Here is an 18,298-nt window from a genome sequence, read left to right on the forward strand (position 1 = left end):
CCTCATTTGTTGCGATAATATTCCGAAGAAAATTACCGAAGATCAACGCTTGTCAACCTTTGAAGCTCGCTTGAACTTTGCTTCCGTGATTTTTGCTGAAATTGCTGCGGTGCCAGTACGTTGGCGCTTTTGATGCTTGTGAACCATTATGTCGGTGCCTCTGCTGTTTATGAACCATTATGTCGGTGCCTTTTTAATGAGTCAATGTTTAGGCGCTTTAAGCTAAGTGAAACGATCATTTATCAAGTCGATCACTTTATGTGATTGTAATCGAGCCGATTACTAGGTCATGTGAAATTGCTTATAGGGGTTAACCGGCGTACCAAGGAACCCAAACTGCTGCACGAAGTCCACATGAGCATATTACGAGGCCATACACTTTGTCACCGCACCAGCGCCTGCTGGAAGACTCTATCGCCGCAAATTCAGCTTGTTACCAGACGACAGGCTTGTCACTAGGCGACAATTTCGTCATCTGGCGTTGCACTCGGGATTTTCGAATAAATCTTCTTTCTTCCTTATTTTGCCGTTTGCTGCTGTTATTGTTCGCGATTCGCTCCAAACTTCAATTCACTCATTCTTGCTCATTTCTCAACCAAATTCGCTCAAACTTCTTACAAGTCAAAGCTTATTTCATCTAGTTTCCTAATCTATGTAAGTTTTCTTCAAACTCACTCCGGATTTGCTGAATTTTCGCATGCTATTTCATGAATTTTCTGAAAATTCGAAACATACTTTGCTTAATTTGCTTTGTTTGTTGAATTTTATGCCATGAAATTGCTTGATTATGCTTTTATATTGTTTTGAGACTCGTTTGACTCAATTTGGTGGAGAATCGAACAATTCACCATTGTTGAACCCCTAGAGGTCGTGAGAACAATGCGGCTTGTTCTTCGCGTTTTTACTAGCTATTTTTTGTACAATTTGTCACAATAATTGTCATAGTATTGCAAGAAATTGTTTGATTTCTTCAAAATGCTATATATGCTTGAATTGAATTTGTGCTCTGTTTTTTAGTACTACGTACTCTGTTTTTTTTTTGAACATAGGATCATGTGGCTAGGCGAACCTTAGATACCATAGAGCCTTAATTTTTGCATAATATAGTATGGCTAGACAACGCAGTTCTGGTTCTCGGTCTAGGGACACTCGACGAGAGCACGAGCCTGTCGGTGAGGGCGAGGAGCCATCCACCTCTTTAGGTTCCTTCCCTCAGTGGGATGAGCGCACTTTGTTTTTCGCTCCCGAGCACCACATCTCTGAGTGGGTGCGTTGTAGGATCGTCAGCGGGAGGACTCGTAGCCACGGCTTTGGCAACGAGACCATTGGTGTGTTGTATGACAAATATTTCCGCAACGATGAGGAGTTGCAACTGCTCTAGGAGTCTTGTGGGCTAACTGCCTTGTTTCGGGCTACTCAGGCCATGTACTCTTTCGACGCGAGCCACCACGTGGTTCGAGCCCTGGTGGAGTTCTTCTGGGACACCACCAACACTATTTACTTTCCTTGGGGCGAGATAACCGTCACCCCTGCTGACTTAAGTCTTATCTCGGGACTGGAGTTCCGTTCTGTCGCACTACCATTTGACAGTAGGATTACTGTCCTTTCTCCGATGGTCGAGGAGTTGTTGGGTCCGATTACTATTCGGGCCCGTGCCGAGGCTGAGCCGATACGACTTAGTGCTCAATGTATCCGCCGGTCTACTCTGGTGATGGCTTTTGAGGATGATGCGACCACCAATGAGCGACGGGTGCGCATCTTCGTTCTTATGTTGCTGTCAGGGACCTTTTCTCCTGACAGAGGTAGTCGAGTACTTCTCTACTACCTGCCAGCTCTCCGCGACCTTCAGTTGGTCGGGACCTATGACTGGGCTAGCTTGGCTTATGCTGATTTCTTGCTGGGCTTGCGACGCTTTTGTCGTCACACAGCCTTCACAGGAGATATCGCACTCTCCAGCTTCTGGAGAATCGTAGAGGCATGCTTTATTTCTTTTAAAAATTAGCTCTAGACTTTTATTAGCATTTGCTGATTTTCTTTTGCCTTTGTAGATTTGGTTCTACGAGTATTTTCCATCGCTTGCGCCAGCGAGACCTTCTCCTCGCGAGCTCCCTATTGGCGACTGTTGGGGAGGTCGCATCAGTAGCGAGGCCACTACTGCCCATGTTCGAGAGTTGATCCTCTTGGTATGTTCTTTTGGATGCTTGCCTCTTGTATCGCTTTTTAATAGCCTTTTATCTCACAGACATGTTTTGTGGGGGCATGATGTGGTGTATCGGCCGTGGGACGATCTGGCTGTTCCTGCGCTGGCTGCGCAGTACACTACCGAGCGTCGCTACTTTCAGGGGACGTACGAGGCTGTGGTGTACCTTGGCAAGAGAGTGGATGTCCAACACTCTTTGGATATTTTTGTTGTCCCTGCTTCTCCACCTCGACACATGTTTCATGAGGCGATGCTAATAAACTTGGCGGAGAAGTCTCCTGCTGGTACCCCTTGGCGATCACATGCCCGTCCGGGACGGTGCTACGAGGAGGATTTGCTGCCAATGTTAGCTCCGGCCCCTGTTTTATCTTAGGAGGCGGCGGTATGCTTTTTATCCTTTAGTTTTTTGCTAGATAGCCCCCAAGTGGACTTTAATCACTTTAGATTTGTTTTTTGCTAGGCTGCGCCTACTGTGTTCGTTCCTCCTCGGATGTCCATCAGTTATTAAGGGACATACGGCCCAGTTGAGGAGATGATTCCTCCGGCTCCTGAGGATCAGTGTTTCGTCGAGCGGTCTATTCCTCGTCACCAGACTCGGGTGAGTTACCTGCTTGTTATTTATTTATATTTATCTTTTATTGTTACTGACCTTGTTTTCGATAGTTTTTTCGCGAGGTGGTGACAGCGATGGCGAGGTGCATAGACGCCTTTCGGAGTCAGCTAGTGAGGATGAGGAACCTAGCTTCTTGTCCTCGCGACGACGTTGCTGGGGAGGTATCTCTTTTTCCTTTATATTGTTTATCCTCCTATTTTCCTTGCACCTGACCTGACTTAATTTTGCAGGGACAGCCTATTCCTTCACGTACTCGGGCGAGACCCGAGGCTAGGAGGGAGCCGTCTAGGTCTGGCTCGAGGCGTTGCCGCACTACTTTTGGTGGTCGAGGTGGCCGATCTGATGCTGCTCGGACCGAGACATTGGAGAGTTCAGGTTCTTGGTTTGAGGGTTCACAGACTGGGCCGATGGGCCAAGGAGGGGCGACATCGGCTCCTCCGGTGGGTGGTGGGACGTACGAGTTTGGCTCGTCGTCGCAGCAGCCACAACAGCCTCAGGCTTTGTCGATTCAGTACCAGGGTTAGCCTGGGTGGACTGGCCCTGTGTTGAGGTTCCCACCTACTGGCGAGTCTCGAGCTTTTGAGGAGCATACTCCTCGGTCTGCGATGTTCTTCGATATGATGAACATTCCTCCTCATCTGCGTCCTCCGACACCATAGTTGTACCTGTGTTTTTTTTTTATTTATTTTGACTTTTGTAGGACTTTGCCGATTTGTATTATATGACTCATATTTTAGACATATTGTATATACAAACTACTATCTATTACGTCTGTATTATCTTTGCCTTTTTATTTTTCATTTTATGTGCATATGCGTGTGTGTAAAAAATTTGTGATTAATTTAGCGCAAAATTTCCGTCATTTTTATTATTAATGGAGGGTATCCGACTTTCTCCCCCAAAAAAGAAAAAGAAAAAAAAAGAAAAATAGTTTGGACTAAAATAAGCCTAAATTGAATTAAGCTCGATTAAATCCAAGAAAAAAGGAAGAAATATATTGAATATTTGTGTATAGGGGGATTGAACAAAGGGCATAATCGTAAAGTCATTGTACGAATTCGAATCGTAGTTAAGAAAACGCGGTTTGCATAGCGCGTTGAGCTGGCATTGCGGCGTCATTTGTCGCGACGCTCTGCATAACGTCGCCAAGCGCTGCTTTTGTCGCTAGGCGATGAATTTGTCGTCTAGCGCTGCAGTGCGTTCCTCCTAATCCTTTCAGGAGTCGATCTGCACCAGTTTTGTGCATAAATAGCCCCCTAATCCGCCGATTTATGTATAATTTGAACAGATTAATCATTAATCATAATCTTAGCTTCTCAACAAGTAATTATGTCTTCAGTCACTAAGAGTTTTAGCGATTTTACTTGTGAATAGTGTCGGTCTTTGACTGCTAAAGAGAGGAAAGAACTTGACTTTTTTCACATGGGAGGTATTTATGGTATTAAGGGGGTAGATATTGATATAGACTTTATTCATACTGCCTTAGAATATTGGGATATAGACACGCATTGCTTTAGACTAGGCTGTGATGGAATTAGCCCTTTACCGGAAGAATTTGGTGCCATTCTAGGCTTCCCTTCTGTAGATCTTGCGGTAATTCCTAGAGTGAATGAGTATTATTATAAAGATTTTGAGCGCTTCTTTAATTTAAGAGACAGAGATCTAACAAATATTGTAGATGGTAGCGTAGTTGATCTAAAAGAATTTGCACACCACTATTTTGATAGACCGTATTCTGAATCTTTTCATGTTTATAGAAGAAGGGCTTTCCTCTTTTGCATGCTTAACCAATATATTATCACTAGTGGTAGAAATAATGAGGGTCAAGCAGTTATAATATCTGTCTTAGAAAAAAATGAATTTGGAAGGAATCCAATGCCATTAATTGTTGGAGAGACAATGCTTAGTCTAGATGAATTAAAGAAAAATCCAAAAGCACCTTTTTGGGGCTCTCCAATTTTATTACAGGTAGAAAAATAATATTTTTAATTACAGAAATCAAAAACATATTTTTGTATAGTAATACTAATTATTTGCATTGAATTTTTTTCTTTTGCAGATGTGGTTAATGGAGAGACTAGAAGTAATTAGTCCTCCTGACAATATTGAAAAATTCACTCCAAACTGCTTTGTAAGGCAGAAGAAACGTTTCTCTATAAAGATGGGTCGCCATGAGTGGAGTAAAATATTTGCCTCTTGTAACTTTGCTATCAAATGGGTCGTCCCATGGTGTAAAATTGAGAAGATGGTTGGTGTCAACAAGCAACCCTTCTGCCGTCTTCCAAGCTTAACCAAGATGACTTTTTATTATCCCTGCAGGGTAAAAAGGCAGTACGGCCTGCTTCAAACAATTCCTTCTAGGGATCTCCGTCGTCCTTATGAATTCCCTGTTTCATAAGAAGTAGAGAGGTTTGACACATATTGGAGTGCTAAGCCTTTATGGGAAGTGATTACCCAAAAGGTTCCTCCTTCCTTGCCCAATAATGTGAAGAATTGGCTTCTGAATAAGCCTAAAAAGGACAAGAAGAAAGATCAGAGTAGAACCAATGTGAAGAATCGTCTAGGTGATAAGATAATTCCTGTTAAGGAACACTTAGGTCAAAAAGTTGAATTCAAAACACCTATGATGCCTAAGAAGAAAGACACTACTAAAGGCAAAGAGAAAAGAAAAGCTGACTCTTTAGAAAAGAAAGTTTGGGTGGAAAAGAAACATGGTGTCCTAGCTAAAGGAGAAACTATTTACTCCAAGATTGAATGTAGGTCTTCTAAAGGATGCCTACTAGCTAAAGTCATGGACGATGAAGAAGATGCTGAAAAGAATTGGAAAAGAGCAAAGAAAGAGATGAAAGATTGAAGCATTGCTTAACTTCCAATTTATTAGACTAGTTTAATTTTCAAGTCAATTTATTTTATTAAGCTTTTATTCCATCGATAATGTAATTTTACTTTTATTAATGAGATTTCAGCTTTTTTTTAATTTAAATTAACTTTACATTTAATTTATTAAAGCAATGAAAACAATTTAAATTATTTTCCAGAAAATTTCTCGAGTACGGAAGTCGAAAATTTTACTCGAGAAATTTTCCGAAATACACCGAAATTCGCCTAGATATTCGCAGAAAATCGGCGCCGCGGTTTTAAGTCTGTTGCCAGGCGACAAGCTTCGTTGCCTTGCGCTGCAGTCTGTCGTCTGGCGACAGACTTTTTATTTTGTGCTGATGCTGCGTTGAATTTTTGTTGATGCTAGGATGCGAGATTTGTGAGAATTAAAGTAGCCGCACCCTGTAAAGGGTTGTCTACGTATCCTTTCCTAAGGAATTAGGCCAAACGTAGCTCTCTTGAGTGTGCTACTCAAGTAATTATGGGTAGTACTTTTTAAGTTGGTCAAGGTTCGTCATGTTTGAGAACTCATTGCCATCCATATCCGTTAGTTGTGTTGCACCTCCTGACAAGATGGTTTTGACGATATATGGTCCGGACCAATTAGGCCTAAATTTACCTCTTGGATCCAAAACATTTTTCCTTAATGCTTTTAACACCAAGTCTCCTACTTTGATGTTTCTTGTCTTGACCTTCTTATTAAAGTGTCTAGCCATACGGGTTTGATAGCATTGAGTATGATGTAGAGCTTCTAGTCGCTTTTCATCGAGTAGAATTAGCTCTTCATATATTGCCCTAGTCCATTCGACTTCATCGAGTTTACTTTCCAATGCAATGCGTAGAGAAGGTATTTCTAGTTCTATAGGTTGTACGGCATCCATTCCATAAACCAAGGAGAATGACGTATTTCCTGTTGATGTACGAATTGACGTGCGATAACCCCAAAGTGCGAAATGGAGTTTGTCAGGACAATCCTTGTAATTTTCTGTCATTTTCTTGATAATAGTCCTTAAATTTTTGTTAGCCGCCTCAACTGCTCCATTTGCTTTAGGTCTATAAGGAGAGGAATGATGGGGTTGAATACCATATTTTTGTAACAATTCTTCGCATTCTTCTTGAAAGTGAGTTCCATTGTCACTTATCATCTCATGTGGGACTCCATATCGACAAATAATGTTCCTTTCGATAAAGAGTGCTACATGTTTTGCAGTGAGTTTAGCATATGACTGTGCTTCAACCCACTTTGTGAAGTAATCGATTGCTACTAGAATGTATTCGTGGCCTCCTATCCCTGGAGGGGTAATTTTACCGATGATATCAATTCCCCATGTTGAAAATGGCCATGGTGATGTATAGGTGTAGAGTAAAGATGGAGGAACATCTTGCAAGTTAGCGTATATTTGGCATTTAGGGCATCTTTTTACGTATTGATGATAGTCCCTGTTCATGGTAGTCCAATAATACCCTTCTTGCATTATCTTTTGGACTAACATTTTTCCGTTAACATGAGTTCCACAAACGCCTTCGTGGACTATCCTCATGGCTCTTTGGGCTTCCTTTTTCCCTACACATAAGAGAGCTCGACCCTTAGGTATCCTTTTGTGTAACTTGTTACTTATGAGTACATATTGGGAAGCTAAGAGTCTTAATGCTCGTTTTTCTCTTTTGTTAGCATGAGGAGGATATTCTCCTTTGGTGACATAATTGAGTATGTCTGTATACCACGGTTCTTCTTCTTCTTCTTCTTCTTCTTCTTCTTCTTCTTCATCTTGGACCACTTCGTCGTCTTCTATGGCTTGAATGTAAGCCAGTTTATGCCTTTTCTTTATGGTTAAAGGCATTTGCTCGATTTCCGTAGGAATTCTAACCATTGAGGCTAGTCTTGCCAGGGCATCAGCAAATTGATTTTCTTCTCTAGGTAGATATGTGTATTCTAATTTTTCCAATTGGTTGGTGAGAGTTTCCAGATAAGTTTAGTAAGGGGCTAAACTTTCACTCCTTACTTTCCATCTTTTAGAGATTTAGTTGATGATCAAAGAAGAATCTCCGAATATTCGAAGTTTCTTTACTCCTAATGCCAAAGCTGTTTCGAGGCCTACCACGCATGCTTCGTATTCAGCAGCGTTGTTGGTAACGTCGAAATCTAACTTTATGGAGATTGGAACATGTTCTTCTTTAGGTGATACTAATAGTACTCCAACCCCACATCCCTTTTGGTTTAAGGCTCCGTCGAAGTATAAAGTCCAAGTATCATCTTCTGTGACCATCAAGTCTTCATCTGGAAATTCGTTGTCATGTATTGGCGTCGAATCTTCTATTGGAAAATCTGCTAAGAAGTCCGAGACCACGGATCCTTTAATGGCCTTTTGAGGCATGAACCTTACATCAAATTGGGCTAGGTTGACTATCCACCTTGATATGCACCCATTAAGTGTAGATTTTTCAAATAAGTACTTGAGTGGATCCATTCGAGATATTACAAAGACTGTATGCACGAGCATATAATGTCTCAACTTGGTTGTGGCCCACACTAATGCGAGGCACAATTTCTCAAGTGGTGTGTAGCGTACTTCATACTCGAGCATTTTCTTGCTTAGGTAGTAGATCACATTTTCTTTTCCTTCTACTTCTTGTGCGAGCATAGCCCCCAATCGTCTCTTTGATGACTGTTAAATACAACCTAAGTGGAATCCCTGGAAGCGCTGGTGCTAATACGAGAGGATTTGCGAGATAGGCTTTGATCTTTTCAAAGGCTTTTTGACACTCATCGTCCCATATTACTGGCACATTCTTTTTGAGTTTCTTGAATATTGGTTCACATATTGTTGTTAGCTTTGATATGAACCTACTTATGTATTGCAACCGGCCAATAAATCCTCGAATTTGTTTCTCAGTTTTGGGCGGCGGCATTGACATAATTGCTTTGATCTTGGTTGGGTCTATCTCTATTTCTCTAAAGCTTATGACATATCCCAAGAGTTTGCCTGAGGTGACTCCAAAAGTAAATTTGGATGGATTTAACCTCATGTTATATTTCCTTAGCCTTTCGAACAACTTTCTTAAGGCTACTTGATGTCCTGGGCGATCTTTTGATTTCACAATCATATCATCCATGTGGACTTCAACCTCTTTGTGCATCATGTCATGGAGTAGGGCAGTTGCTGCTCGTTGGTAAGTGGCACCCGCGTTTTTCAACCCGAATGGCATTACCGTGTAACAGTAAGTACCCCAAGGTGTTATAAATGTTGTTTTCTCCATGTCTTCTTCCGCCATGAGAATCTGGTTGTACTCTGTGTACCTATCCATAAACGAGAGAAGCGCGTGATTCGCTGTATTATCTACTAAGATGTGGATGTGTAGTAAAGGGAAGTCGTCCTTTGGACTTGACTTATTTAGATCTCGATAGTCGACACACATTCTTACCCTTCCATCCTTGTTTGGAACTGGGACCACATTTGCAACCCATTCGGGGTATTTGGATACCTTGATAAAACCTGCAGTTATTTGCTTTTGAACTTCTTCTTTTATTTTAAGAGCTACGTCGGGTTTCATTTGACGTAACTTTTGTTTTACAGGTTTCATTCCTGGAATTAGTGGTATAGTGTGTTGAGCTATTTCTCTGTTAATACTTGGCATATCTTCATATGACCAAGCAAATACATCGATAAATTCTTTAAGTAGATTAATTAAATCGGTTCTTTCATCTTCATTAAGTGTTAGTCCGATTTTAACTTCTCTTTTAATGGTTGGATCGTTTGAGATATCAACCGTTTCAGTATCCTCAATTACCGGTGTTTTATTTTCAAGTGTTTCCATTGCTTTAATGATTTCTTTGTCACTTTCATTGTTAGTTAAGCAATGCTCGTCATCTTGGGTTAGAAAATAACACGAGGAGTAAGAGGAAGAAGACATATTATTAAACTCGGAAATCATTACATCAAATAAGGAATTGTCCTCTGGGACTTGATTACTAACTATCCTAAGAGAAGGTATAGAAGGAGAAGGTGCTATAGGTAAGGACTTAGAAGGTTTTATAGGAGAAGACTCTGACTCGGACTCTGAATCAGACGACTCTTTAAACATTGGTCCTTGTCCTGTTGTTATGGAGATCTTTCTTCCACTTGGAGTAGTCACCTTGACTGTTTTGCGCCATCCTTGCACTAAACCCTCTGCTGGAGTGATGAGCTTTGAAGGATCGAAGTTTTCACTTTGTAAGACCGTTTGAATGAGCAAGGAGTCGTCTTCTATATATTTTGGCTCATTCTTTTCGCGCCCAAAGAGGAGTCCCATGACATTAAAGTCAAAGCATGGGGGTGCTTTCTCCTTATGGATAGGAGTTGGGATCTCATCTAAAAAGTAGCAATCCAGAAAGATTTCGAACCCAGGTTTCCTTATGCCATTTACAACAAAGGGTTCGGGAAATTCGTGGCATGGATAATCTTCTCCTTCTCTTATAAATTGTCCATTAAGAGTAAAGGGATATTGGTCCATTGGGATTGCTTTCTTTTAGGTACGAGCGTTTTTCCGTGCCTTGGACTTTTCCTGGGCTCGCTTTAGATCTTCTAGAGTCGGTTCGAAACCAAGTCCAAAAGTATCTAATTTAGGGAGGCCAGGTAGTTCCATTTGTTTTGCTATTTCCTTTTTATTTCCAAGAGTCATTCCAGGAAAATGTCCCTGTTTTTTGAGAATAGCATTTATTTTCATATTAGAGTGGAGGTCATAGCAAAGATGGGTCCTTTCATCTTCTTCGATTAAGGAGACCTCTTCACTAAAGCCCCACAAATCTTCATCGTTCTCATCGTGCTCCACGTTAATAATTGGATTTTCAACAGCTTTAATCCTCATAGGTGAAGCATCGATCGTAATAGGGATCCCTCCAACTATAGCTTTTACTTGTTGATGAAGGGATGATAAGATCAGGACTGTAAGACTCACTCTTGCTCTTGAAGTACCTCTCTGGTGAAGGGACGACCTTAAGGTCATGAAGCCAAGGGCGTCCCAACAATAAGTTAAAGGAAGCTTTAATATCCACTACTTGAAAGGTAGTGACATGTTCTATTGCTCCCGCCGTTACGTTCATGGTAATATTTCCAAGAGCTTGGTGACGAGTATTGTTGCAGGCTCTTATTCATTGCGTTGAGGGGGTTAAATATTCATCTCTTATTCCTAGCATCCTCGCAGTTTTAAGCGGACAAACATTGATTTCCGATCCATTATCTACAAGAGTCATTGGGACATTCATTCTCTTGCAGACTACTATGAGGTTTAGAGCCTTGTAATGTTTGTCACCTTCTAGAGGTAGATCTTTGTCAGAAATGGTGATCAAGTTGATGGGACTAGGAAGGTCACTCGTGAGAAAGTTAGCCAACCCTTCAGGAGTGGTTTCAGAGTCTATCCCTATTTTGTCCAAGGCATTCATTACCGCCAACCTATGTTCTCGGGATGTAGCTAAAAGTTTCCATACGTTCATCTCGACCTTGGTCTTTTTGAATTGTCTGACAACATCGTTGTCCTCTATAATCGGTATGGGAACTTGTTGAGTAGTAGGAATAGGTTGTGTGGTGATGGGAGGTTACATTCTCCCAGATCTTGTGAGAACGTCTATGGGTGAATCTTCTTCATCCCAAAAGTCACTTACTGGATATATAACTGAAGGTAGAGGTTCTTCCATATCCTTGAGATAGACGTCCTCGTCATCGCTGTCCCAAACCCCATTGATGTTAGCATCTTGTTCTTGTGGGATTTGGACTAGCTTCTTGTTATCAATCAGCTTTTGGATTAAATCTTTAAATTTGAAGCAATGCTCAATGGTATGTCCCCTTGATTGATGATATGGACAGTAGAATCTATCTGTCCTCTTTAATGATTCAAATGGTCTCGGTTCGAGAGGTTTAATCTTACCACTCTCGGAGAGCATTTTGAACATGTTAGCATAGGAAGTCCCAATTGGATAAGGCTTATTACTCTTTTTGGGTGTATTAATTACTTGGAGACAAAATGGTTTCTTCTCTATGGGTGGAACTTTGTTGTTGTTATGCTTGCTTTGGACCACCTTTTCTCGTTTCTTTGCGAACTCGAAAGCTTCTCATAACAAGTTTATTCCTTCCCACATTGATCGTATGAGAATCCATACTTATTCTCTAGTTGCAGGTTCTTGTCCAGGAGGGAAATCACTCATGGCATCGAAAAAGGTTTCCTCCTCTTCTTCGATAGCATGAACCTCTTCAACTGGTTTGATGAGGGATGAGGGGTCAACATGGTCTTCCTCATCAGAGATAGCCAAAGAATCAGAAAGTGGTGCATTATTGATACTTGGCTTCTTGCTTGCAGGGGGCAATAGGAGTTTATTATTAACAATTAAGTCTTGGATAGTTTCCTTAAGCTTCCAACAATTTTCAGTGAGATGGCCCCTGCCTTGGTGATACTTGCAATGTGCGTTGGGATTCCAGTTAGCCGTCCTCTTTTCGACAGGTGGATCCCCGAACGGTCCAACGGGAGTTATAAGACCTTTTGCATGTAATCGATCAAATGCGATGTCATAACTCATACCAATAGGAGTAAAGTTCCTCCTAATGGTTTCTTTTGTCCTTGATTGTTCATGGCAAAGGACTTCACTCAAATTAAAAGTGTTAACATTGTTTGAGTGGGTGGTTTTGGAAGAAGAAGGATTGTCGTTCTTCTTACCTTTCCAGCCACTGTTAGAGTTATTATTATTAGCAGCTTTTTGTTTAGCAAGGTCGTCTTCAATGTTAATTCCAATGTCATAGACGGCCTTGAAGGTATGCAATTTGTTTTGATATCTAAGATGTTTGGAGTACTTTTCTTGGAGGTTCTTAATGAACATCCTCACATATTCCTTTTCACTCGGTACCTCAATCATCTTAGCGGAAGTTTCCCTCCACTTATTAAAGAAAGAAGTGAAACATTCATTCTCTTTTTGCTTAAGTATTTCAAGTTCTCTATGATCAGTTTCAACTTGAATATTACATTTATACCTATCAATGAAAGCGTTTACAATAGATTCCCAAGTAGAAGTTTTTTCTTTGTCAAGGGAAAAGAACCATTGTTGACAAACGGTTTTAAGAGATAAAGAAAACAAAGAATGAAAGACCTTCCTATCAATCCCCTTAATATTCATTATTGTCTCGAAAGCTCTTAAGTGGAAATAAGGGTTGTCTGTTGCCTTGAACTTTGGGATGTCGTTGGCATTGAACTTCTGCGGAAGAAGCTCCTTGTCCACCGAGACCCCTTGCGAGCTAATGCCTTGAAATCTATAGTCATTGGATATTTTGCTCAAGCTCTCTTGCATGAGCTCCATTTGTTGTTGTTTCACAGGGTCATTGATTTGGAGGGTTAAAGCCTTCAACACCTAGCCATTTGCTTCTTAAGCTCATTGACTTCTTCTTGACTCGCCATTATCTTCTTAGCTTTTCTTTTCCGACTGACTGGTTTATCAAAAAGCTGAACTTGAATGAAGAGGTTATCCTTGATTAAACGCCCTTTCTTTCTTGACCACGCACTGTAAATTAAACCATTTATTTGTTTTAATGACTTGACTCAAATTGACTTTGACTTTACTGGTTTATAAAAAGGCAAAAATAGGGTGCATATTTTTGGGAATCAAGTATATGGGTTAAAACAAGTGTGATTTAATTGGAGGATTAATATCCGACTTACCCCCCTAAAAAATGACGGATAACACGCGCATACAAGACTCTCTAGACATGGTCAAAGCGTACATACATATTAGTGTGTGATTTATTTGTGAGTGCAAGTGACATGCTTTGACTCTTGTGTATGACCATGAGACTAAGTGCTTATACTCAATTAAGGACTACATATGACTACTGCCATTAACAAAATGACCAAACTGATTAATAAACTGCTTAAATAGACTCGTCGTGATGACTCGAGCAAGAAACTGAACTGTCGCCAAAGCAATAGAACTGTCGCCGCACTCTGTAGTGCAGCGCCAGACGACAAGGTTGTCGCCAGGCATTGCACAGCAGCGTTTGGCGCCACAGCCCAGATTTTTGCGCCATTACTGGAACATCGATCTGGAACTGTTTTCAGTATTTTTACTCTAAAGGGACAAGCCTAAAGTCGTACTAAGTCAGTTTGATTAATTTATTAGCCTTTAATTACTCAAATTAATTAATTAATTAATTAGGCAAAGTCCTTTTAGTCATTAATTAGTTTATTTAGACTTAATCACAAGTCAAACAAATGGTTAGGAAGAACACATAGAGTATGCACAACAAATAATGCACAAGTAGTCAAGTAGGCACGATATGATGCGATGCGTTTGCAACCTAACCATGGCTCTAGTTCTCTAAAGTTCAGGATATGGGTTAGTCAAAGAGGGTTCATGGTTATGAGTCCGGATGCACCGCGCGGAAGCCTTGCCTTTGGAAGGGTTGACGCGTGTGGATGGGACCCCGCGAGTTAAACTCGCTTCCATGGTTTGGTGAATTCAACATTCTCGGATGTACCCTTTGTTGCTCAGAGCGTTCAATCGGGTAGATGGAGCATGAATTCCCAGAGGGTTATGTCCATATGTAGAACACATATAGGTTTCAGAAAATAGAGAAAAACTCAATCAGGAAGTAGAATCGAGCCAACAGTGCTAGAACTAGTCAAAACAAGAAGGCAGAGTTCTGGCTCGGTATTGGAAGAACACGGCGCCAGACAACAGTCTGTCGCCAGACGACAAAATTGTCGCTAGGCGACGAGGCCATTTTTTAGGCGACGCACTCTGTTTTCTAGACGGTAGTTCCTACATGCCTCAACAACTTTCTGTGTTCTTAGAATTTTCCAGTTTTCGCAGTATTATTTCGATTCTAGTTGTGAAAGATATTTCTCAAATTTCCTACGTGTAAAAATCCTATGTTTTTGACTCATTACGGATGGTCTTTCCAATGAGAACCTTTTTTATGCATATGATAATAATGTTAATCAAAATTACGCACATGAAATACTTAAAACTTTTCGAGTCTCATCCACTCATTCTAAATCATTGCCAAAATAAATTTTAGGAATTAAAATAGAAATCCTCCCCAGTGGAGTCGCCAAAAACTGTAGGGAATATTTCAAGCATTACCCCAAACTTAAACCCCACTGTGATCATACACTTAATCATGGTGGCGTCCAAAGGGAAGGAAGCTAAAGCAAAAGAGTCGCCAACAAGTTTTAGGAACTTGTAAAATTTTCACAGGGTGAAGGTTACACCCCTTAACGATCCAGGAGATCGTTAACTCCAATAGGTCTGGAACCAAGACTGTAAGTTCGGGGATGAAGGTACAAATCCAACCTAAAAGAGATTGAACCTGCCCTAATAATAGGCCTCTACTTTATTCTTCTCGTATTCATGTGCGCTTTCTGACTAACATGCAATCAATAGATTAACCCTGAACCTGTTTATCTATGTTGGTTGAATATTAATGCACAAATAAATCTATTATTGGCGATCACTTGAATTATAATCATATTAGCCTAAACAAGATTATTAATTATCTTATTAAGCGTGATTACAAGTAAATTCCCTTTAAACACGCAAGAGAGGGCGTGATCAAGCAATAACAAATAACAATCATCAAGCAACATAATAATCATAAAAATTATAAAAACAATAATTATAACAATAATAATCATGTTAAAGCATAATATTATTAGCAAGATCCTAGGCATGATACTAACAAGATTAATAACAAACCCTAACATGTCACTAAACATCAAAAATCAAAGCTTTAGCCCTAACATGATACTAACATGCTATTAGGAAAGAAAATAGGAAACATCATAGAAATCATAATTGATATAAGAAACTTATTCATTACCCTAAACATGATACTAGGAATTAACAAAATAATCTAAGCATGATTTCTATAATAGTAAAGCAATTAAATTACTTACTTCGATGCCTCGTACCTCTTTCTAATAACAAAATACACACGTTAGTAACTTCAAGGAAAATATAAAGTCAAACAATTAAATTAAATAATTGAAATAGAGATTTGGGACTAAACCCTCAGAAATATCAAACCTTTCACGTCTAGGGCGAAGGCAACTTCGAAGTTGGCTAGGTGTGTCAAGAACTAATGTATGAGGAATCGTGTAAGAGGGAATGTTTAGAAAAAAGAATAGAGAGAGAGAGAGAAAGCTTTTATCTTTTTAGAGAGAGAATAGAGAGAGATCTGGTTATTGATTATTGAAAACGGAGGAGATATGACCTCTACTTATAAGAAAATAGTCCGGAAAGAATCAGAGTTCGAAAAGGAATAAAACACGCTTCTGTCGCCAACGACAAGGCTCGTCGCCAGGGGACAGGCTTCGTCGCCAGGCGACGAAACTGTCGTTTGGCGATGCATAAGGTTTTCCACGCGGAATCTATTTTTCGATAAAATCAAGTCGTAAAATCTGTACGAAGGGTAAAACCATAATTTCATTTAAAACACTTATTTTATTCTAAATAAAACTCATAAAACATAATTATCAATCCTAATCCCTTTAGGATTCAAAAGAACCTTGTAGAAGATTCTAGAAGACTATAATCAATCCTAATTGCATTAGGAATGATAATTCATAATAGGCCCTCCTCTAGATCATTGGGCCGCATATAAGAATCAAACCGAGCCCAGTTTAGTATTTTGGCCATAACTTCCTCATTATTTATCGAAATTGGGCTTATAATATATCGTTGGAAAGCTCTTCTCGAGCCCCATCCAACTACACCATTATTGGACCCTTGTCATGGACCAAACTAAACTAGATTGGCTTCTTTCATAAAATAGAGCAGGTTTTTGAAAACAGAAAGAAAGATTTTTAATAAAAACTAACCATAACATTAGACTTTCCACACTTTCACTTCATTCTATTATGATTCGACGTGAAAGGTATTCATCACTGGGTTTTGTTTTGGGGAGACACATTTGGGTGTATACAGATGTCTTTTAGAGTGTCTTCTAGGAACTTCAAATTTTTTCAGTGCGGCTAAGTTGATAATATCGCACGAGCTGCCCGTATCTATTAGGATTCGGCCGACTTTCAGATTAGCTATCTTCATGATAAACACCATGGGGTCGTTATGCAAGACCTTGACCTCCCCTCGGTCGGCCTCACTGACCGTTACCTCTAGCAAGGGTTCAACTTTGACCCCCTCGGCCTGTTTCACCTTGCCAAGCTTCCAAGAATCTTGCTTAATTCCTTTCATGGTGGGGCCGCCTGGGTAAAGCCGCCTGGTATCACGGTGACCATACCAGAATCTATACTGTTACCATCATCTTTTTCAATTTGCTTTTGCTTTTTCTTCTTGGAGTTGTTGCCTGTCCGAGTGTAAGTGAATTTTGACTTCAAAACATATAAGTTTAGCATGCCCTTTTCGGCCAGCTTATCCAGTAATCGCTTCAGGTTGATGCAATCGTTCGTGTCATGTCCCACGTCCTTTTGTTCTTGTTGCGGTACTAAGCCGAGCCTCTCATCGGCTGGGGGTTCTCGAACTCAAATTTGTCCTTAATCTCCATCAAGATTGAATAACAATCTTTGGTGAACTCATACCGAGGTTGGTACGCCTTAACCTTCTTTGATTTTGGCTGCTGATCATCCGCCACCCAGACTTCTTTTCGTTTTTTTTCCTTCCTTTTTCTTTCCGGTTGAATCTTGCTGAGAAGATGGCTTCTTCTCAGCCCCCTTTGCCGGCTGCTCTACTTTAGTGAGCGAAAAAAAATCAGCTGCCTCTATATAGGCTTCGGCTTCCCGCAGAACACCTGCGTATGTCTGAACCTTTTTTTTGACTAAATCAAACTTAAAACCATTATGCCTTAATCCCCGGAGAAATTCTGAGTACGCCATTTCATCCGGAAGATTCTGAATCTTGGCTTTTTTTGGTTGAACCTCTTGACATACGAGCGCAACCCCTCATTCTTTCCTTGGAAAATTGTGGCCAAGTTAAGGCTGGTTTTTTTGGGGGAATGTGAAGGATTTATGTCTTCATCGTGTGCAATTACTAGATATATAAATGGATCAAATTATGGAGATAATTAAGTTCGGACATTTAGGTCGTCGTTTTATCATAGCTAGAGGTACTAACGATCTTTGGACTAGTAAAATAGGCCAAAGCCCAATTGGACGGATCCTATAAGGTCACACAAAGGGTCTAGATCGGGCACGAGAGGACAAGGCCCATGATGGGCCTCATCCTCTAGTATGGTCGGCCACATGGAATGGATTGAAGGGTTTTGGGCTTCTTAACCCTAGTTTAATTATAATGTGATTATAAATAGACCAGGTGCCTAGGGTTTGCAATGGATGCAATTATCTGATCAGTGTGATCAAACCCTAATTAGCAAACTGGAGACCAAGCCCTCTCAATCTCTCTTCTCTCTTACGGCTTTCTCCTCCCTCTGCACGAGTGTGGTGGTTCGTAGTGGTGGTGGATCGTGGTGGTCGGCTTAGTCCATTAAAGGTGGTGATCGCGGTTTTCCTCAATCACTCGACCAATCTAGTATTGGTGGACGGCTCGTTCAAAGCTCGTGGACTAAGTAGAGGAGCAACGCTTGAGGCTCTATTCTCTCCTTGATTTGTCAATCAAATTGCTACGTAGAATTCAC

The sequence above is a fragment of the Chenopodium album genome, chromosome 12 (assembly GCF_948465745.1).
Source record: "Chenopodium album chromosome 12, dcCheAlbu1.1, whole genome shotgun sequence".
Lineage (NCBI taxonomy): Eukaryota > Viridiplantae > Streptophyta > Magnoliopsida > Caryophyllales > Amaranthaceae > Chenopodium > Chenopodium album.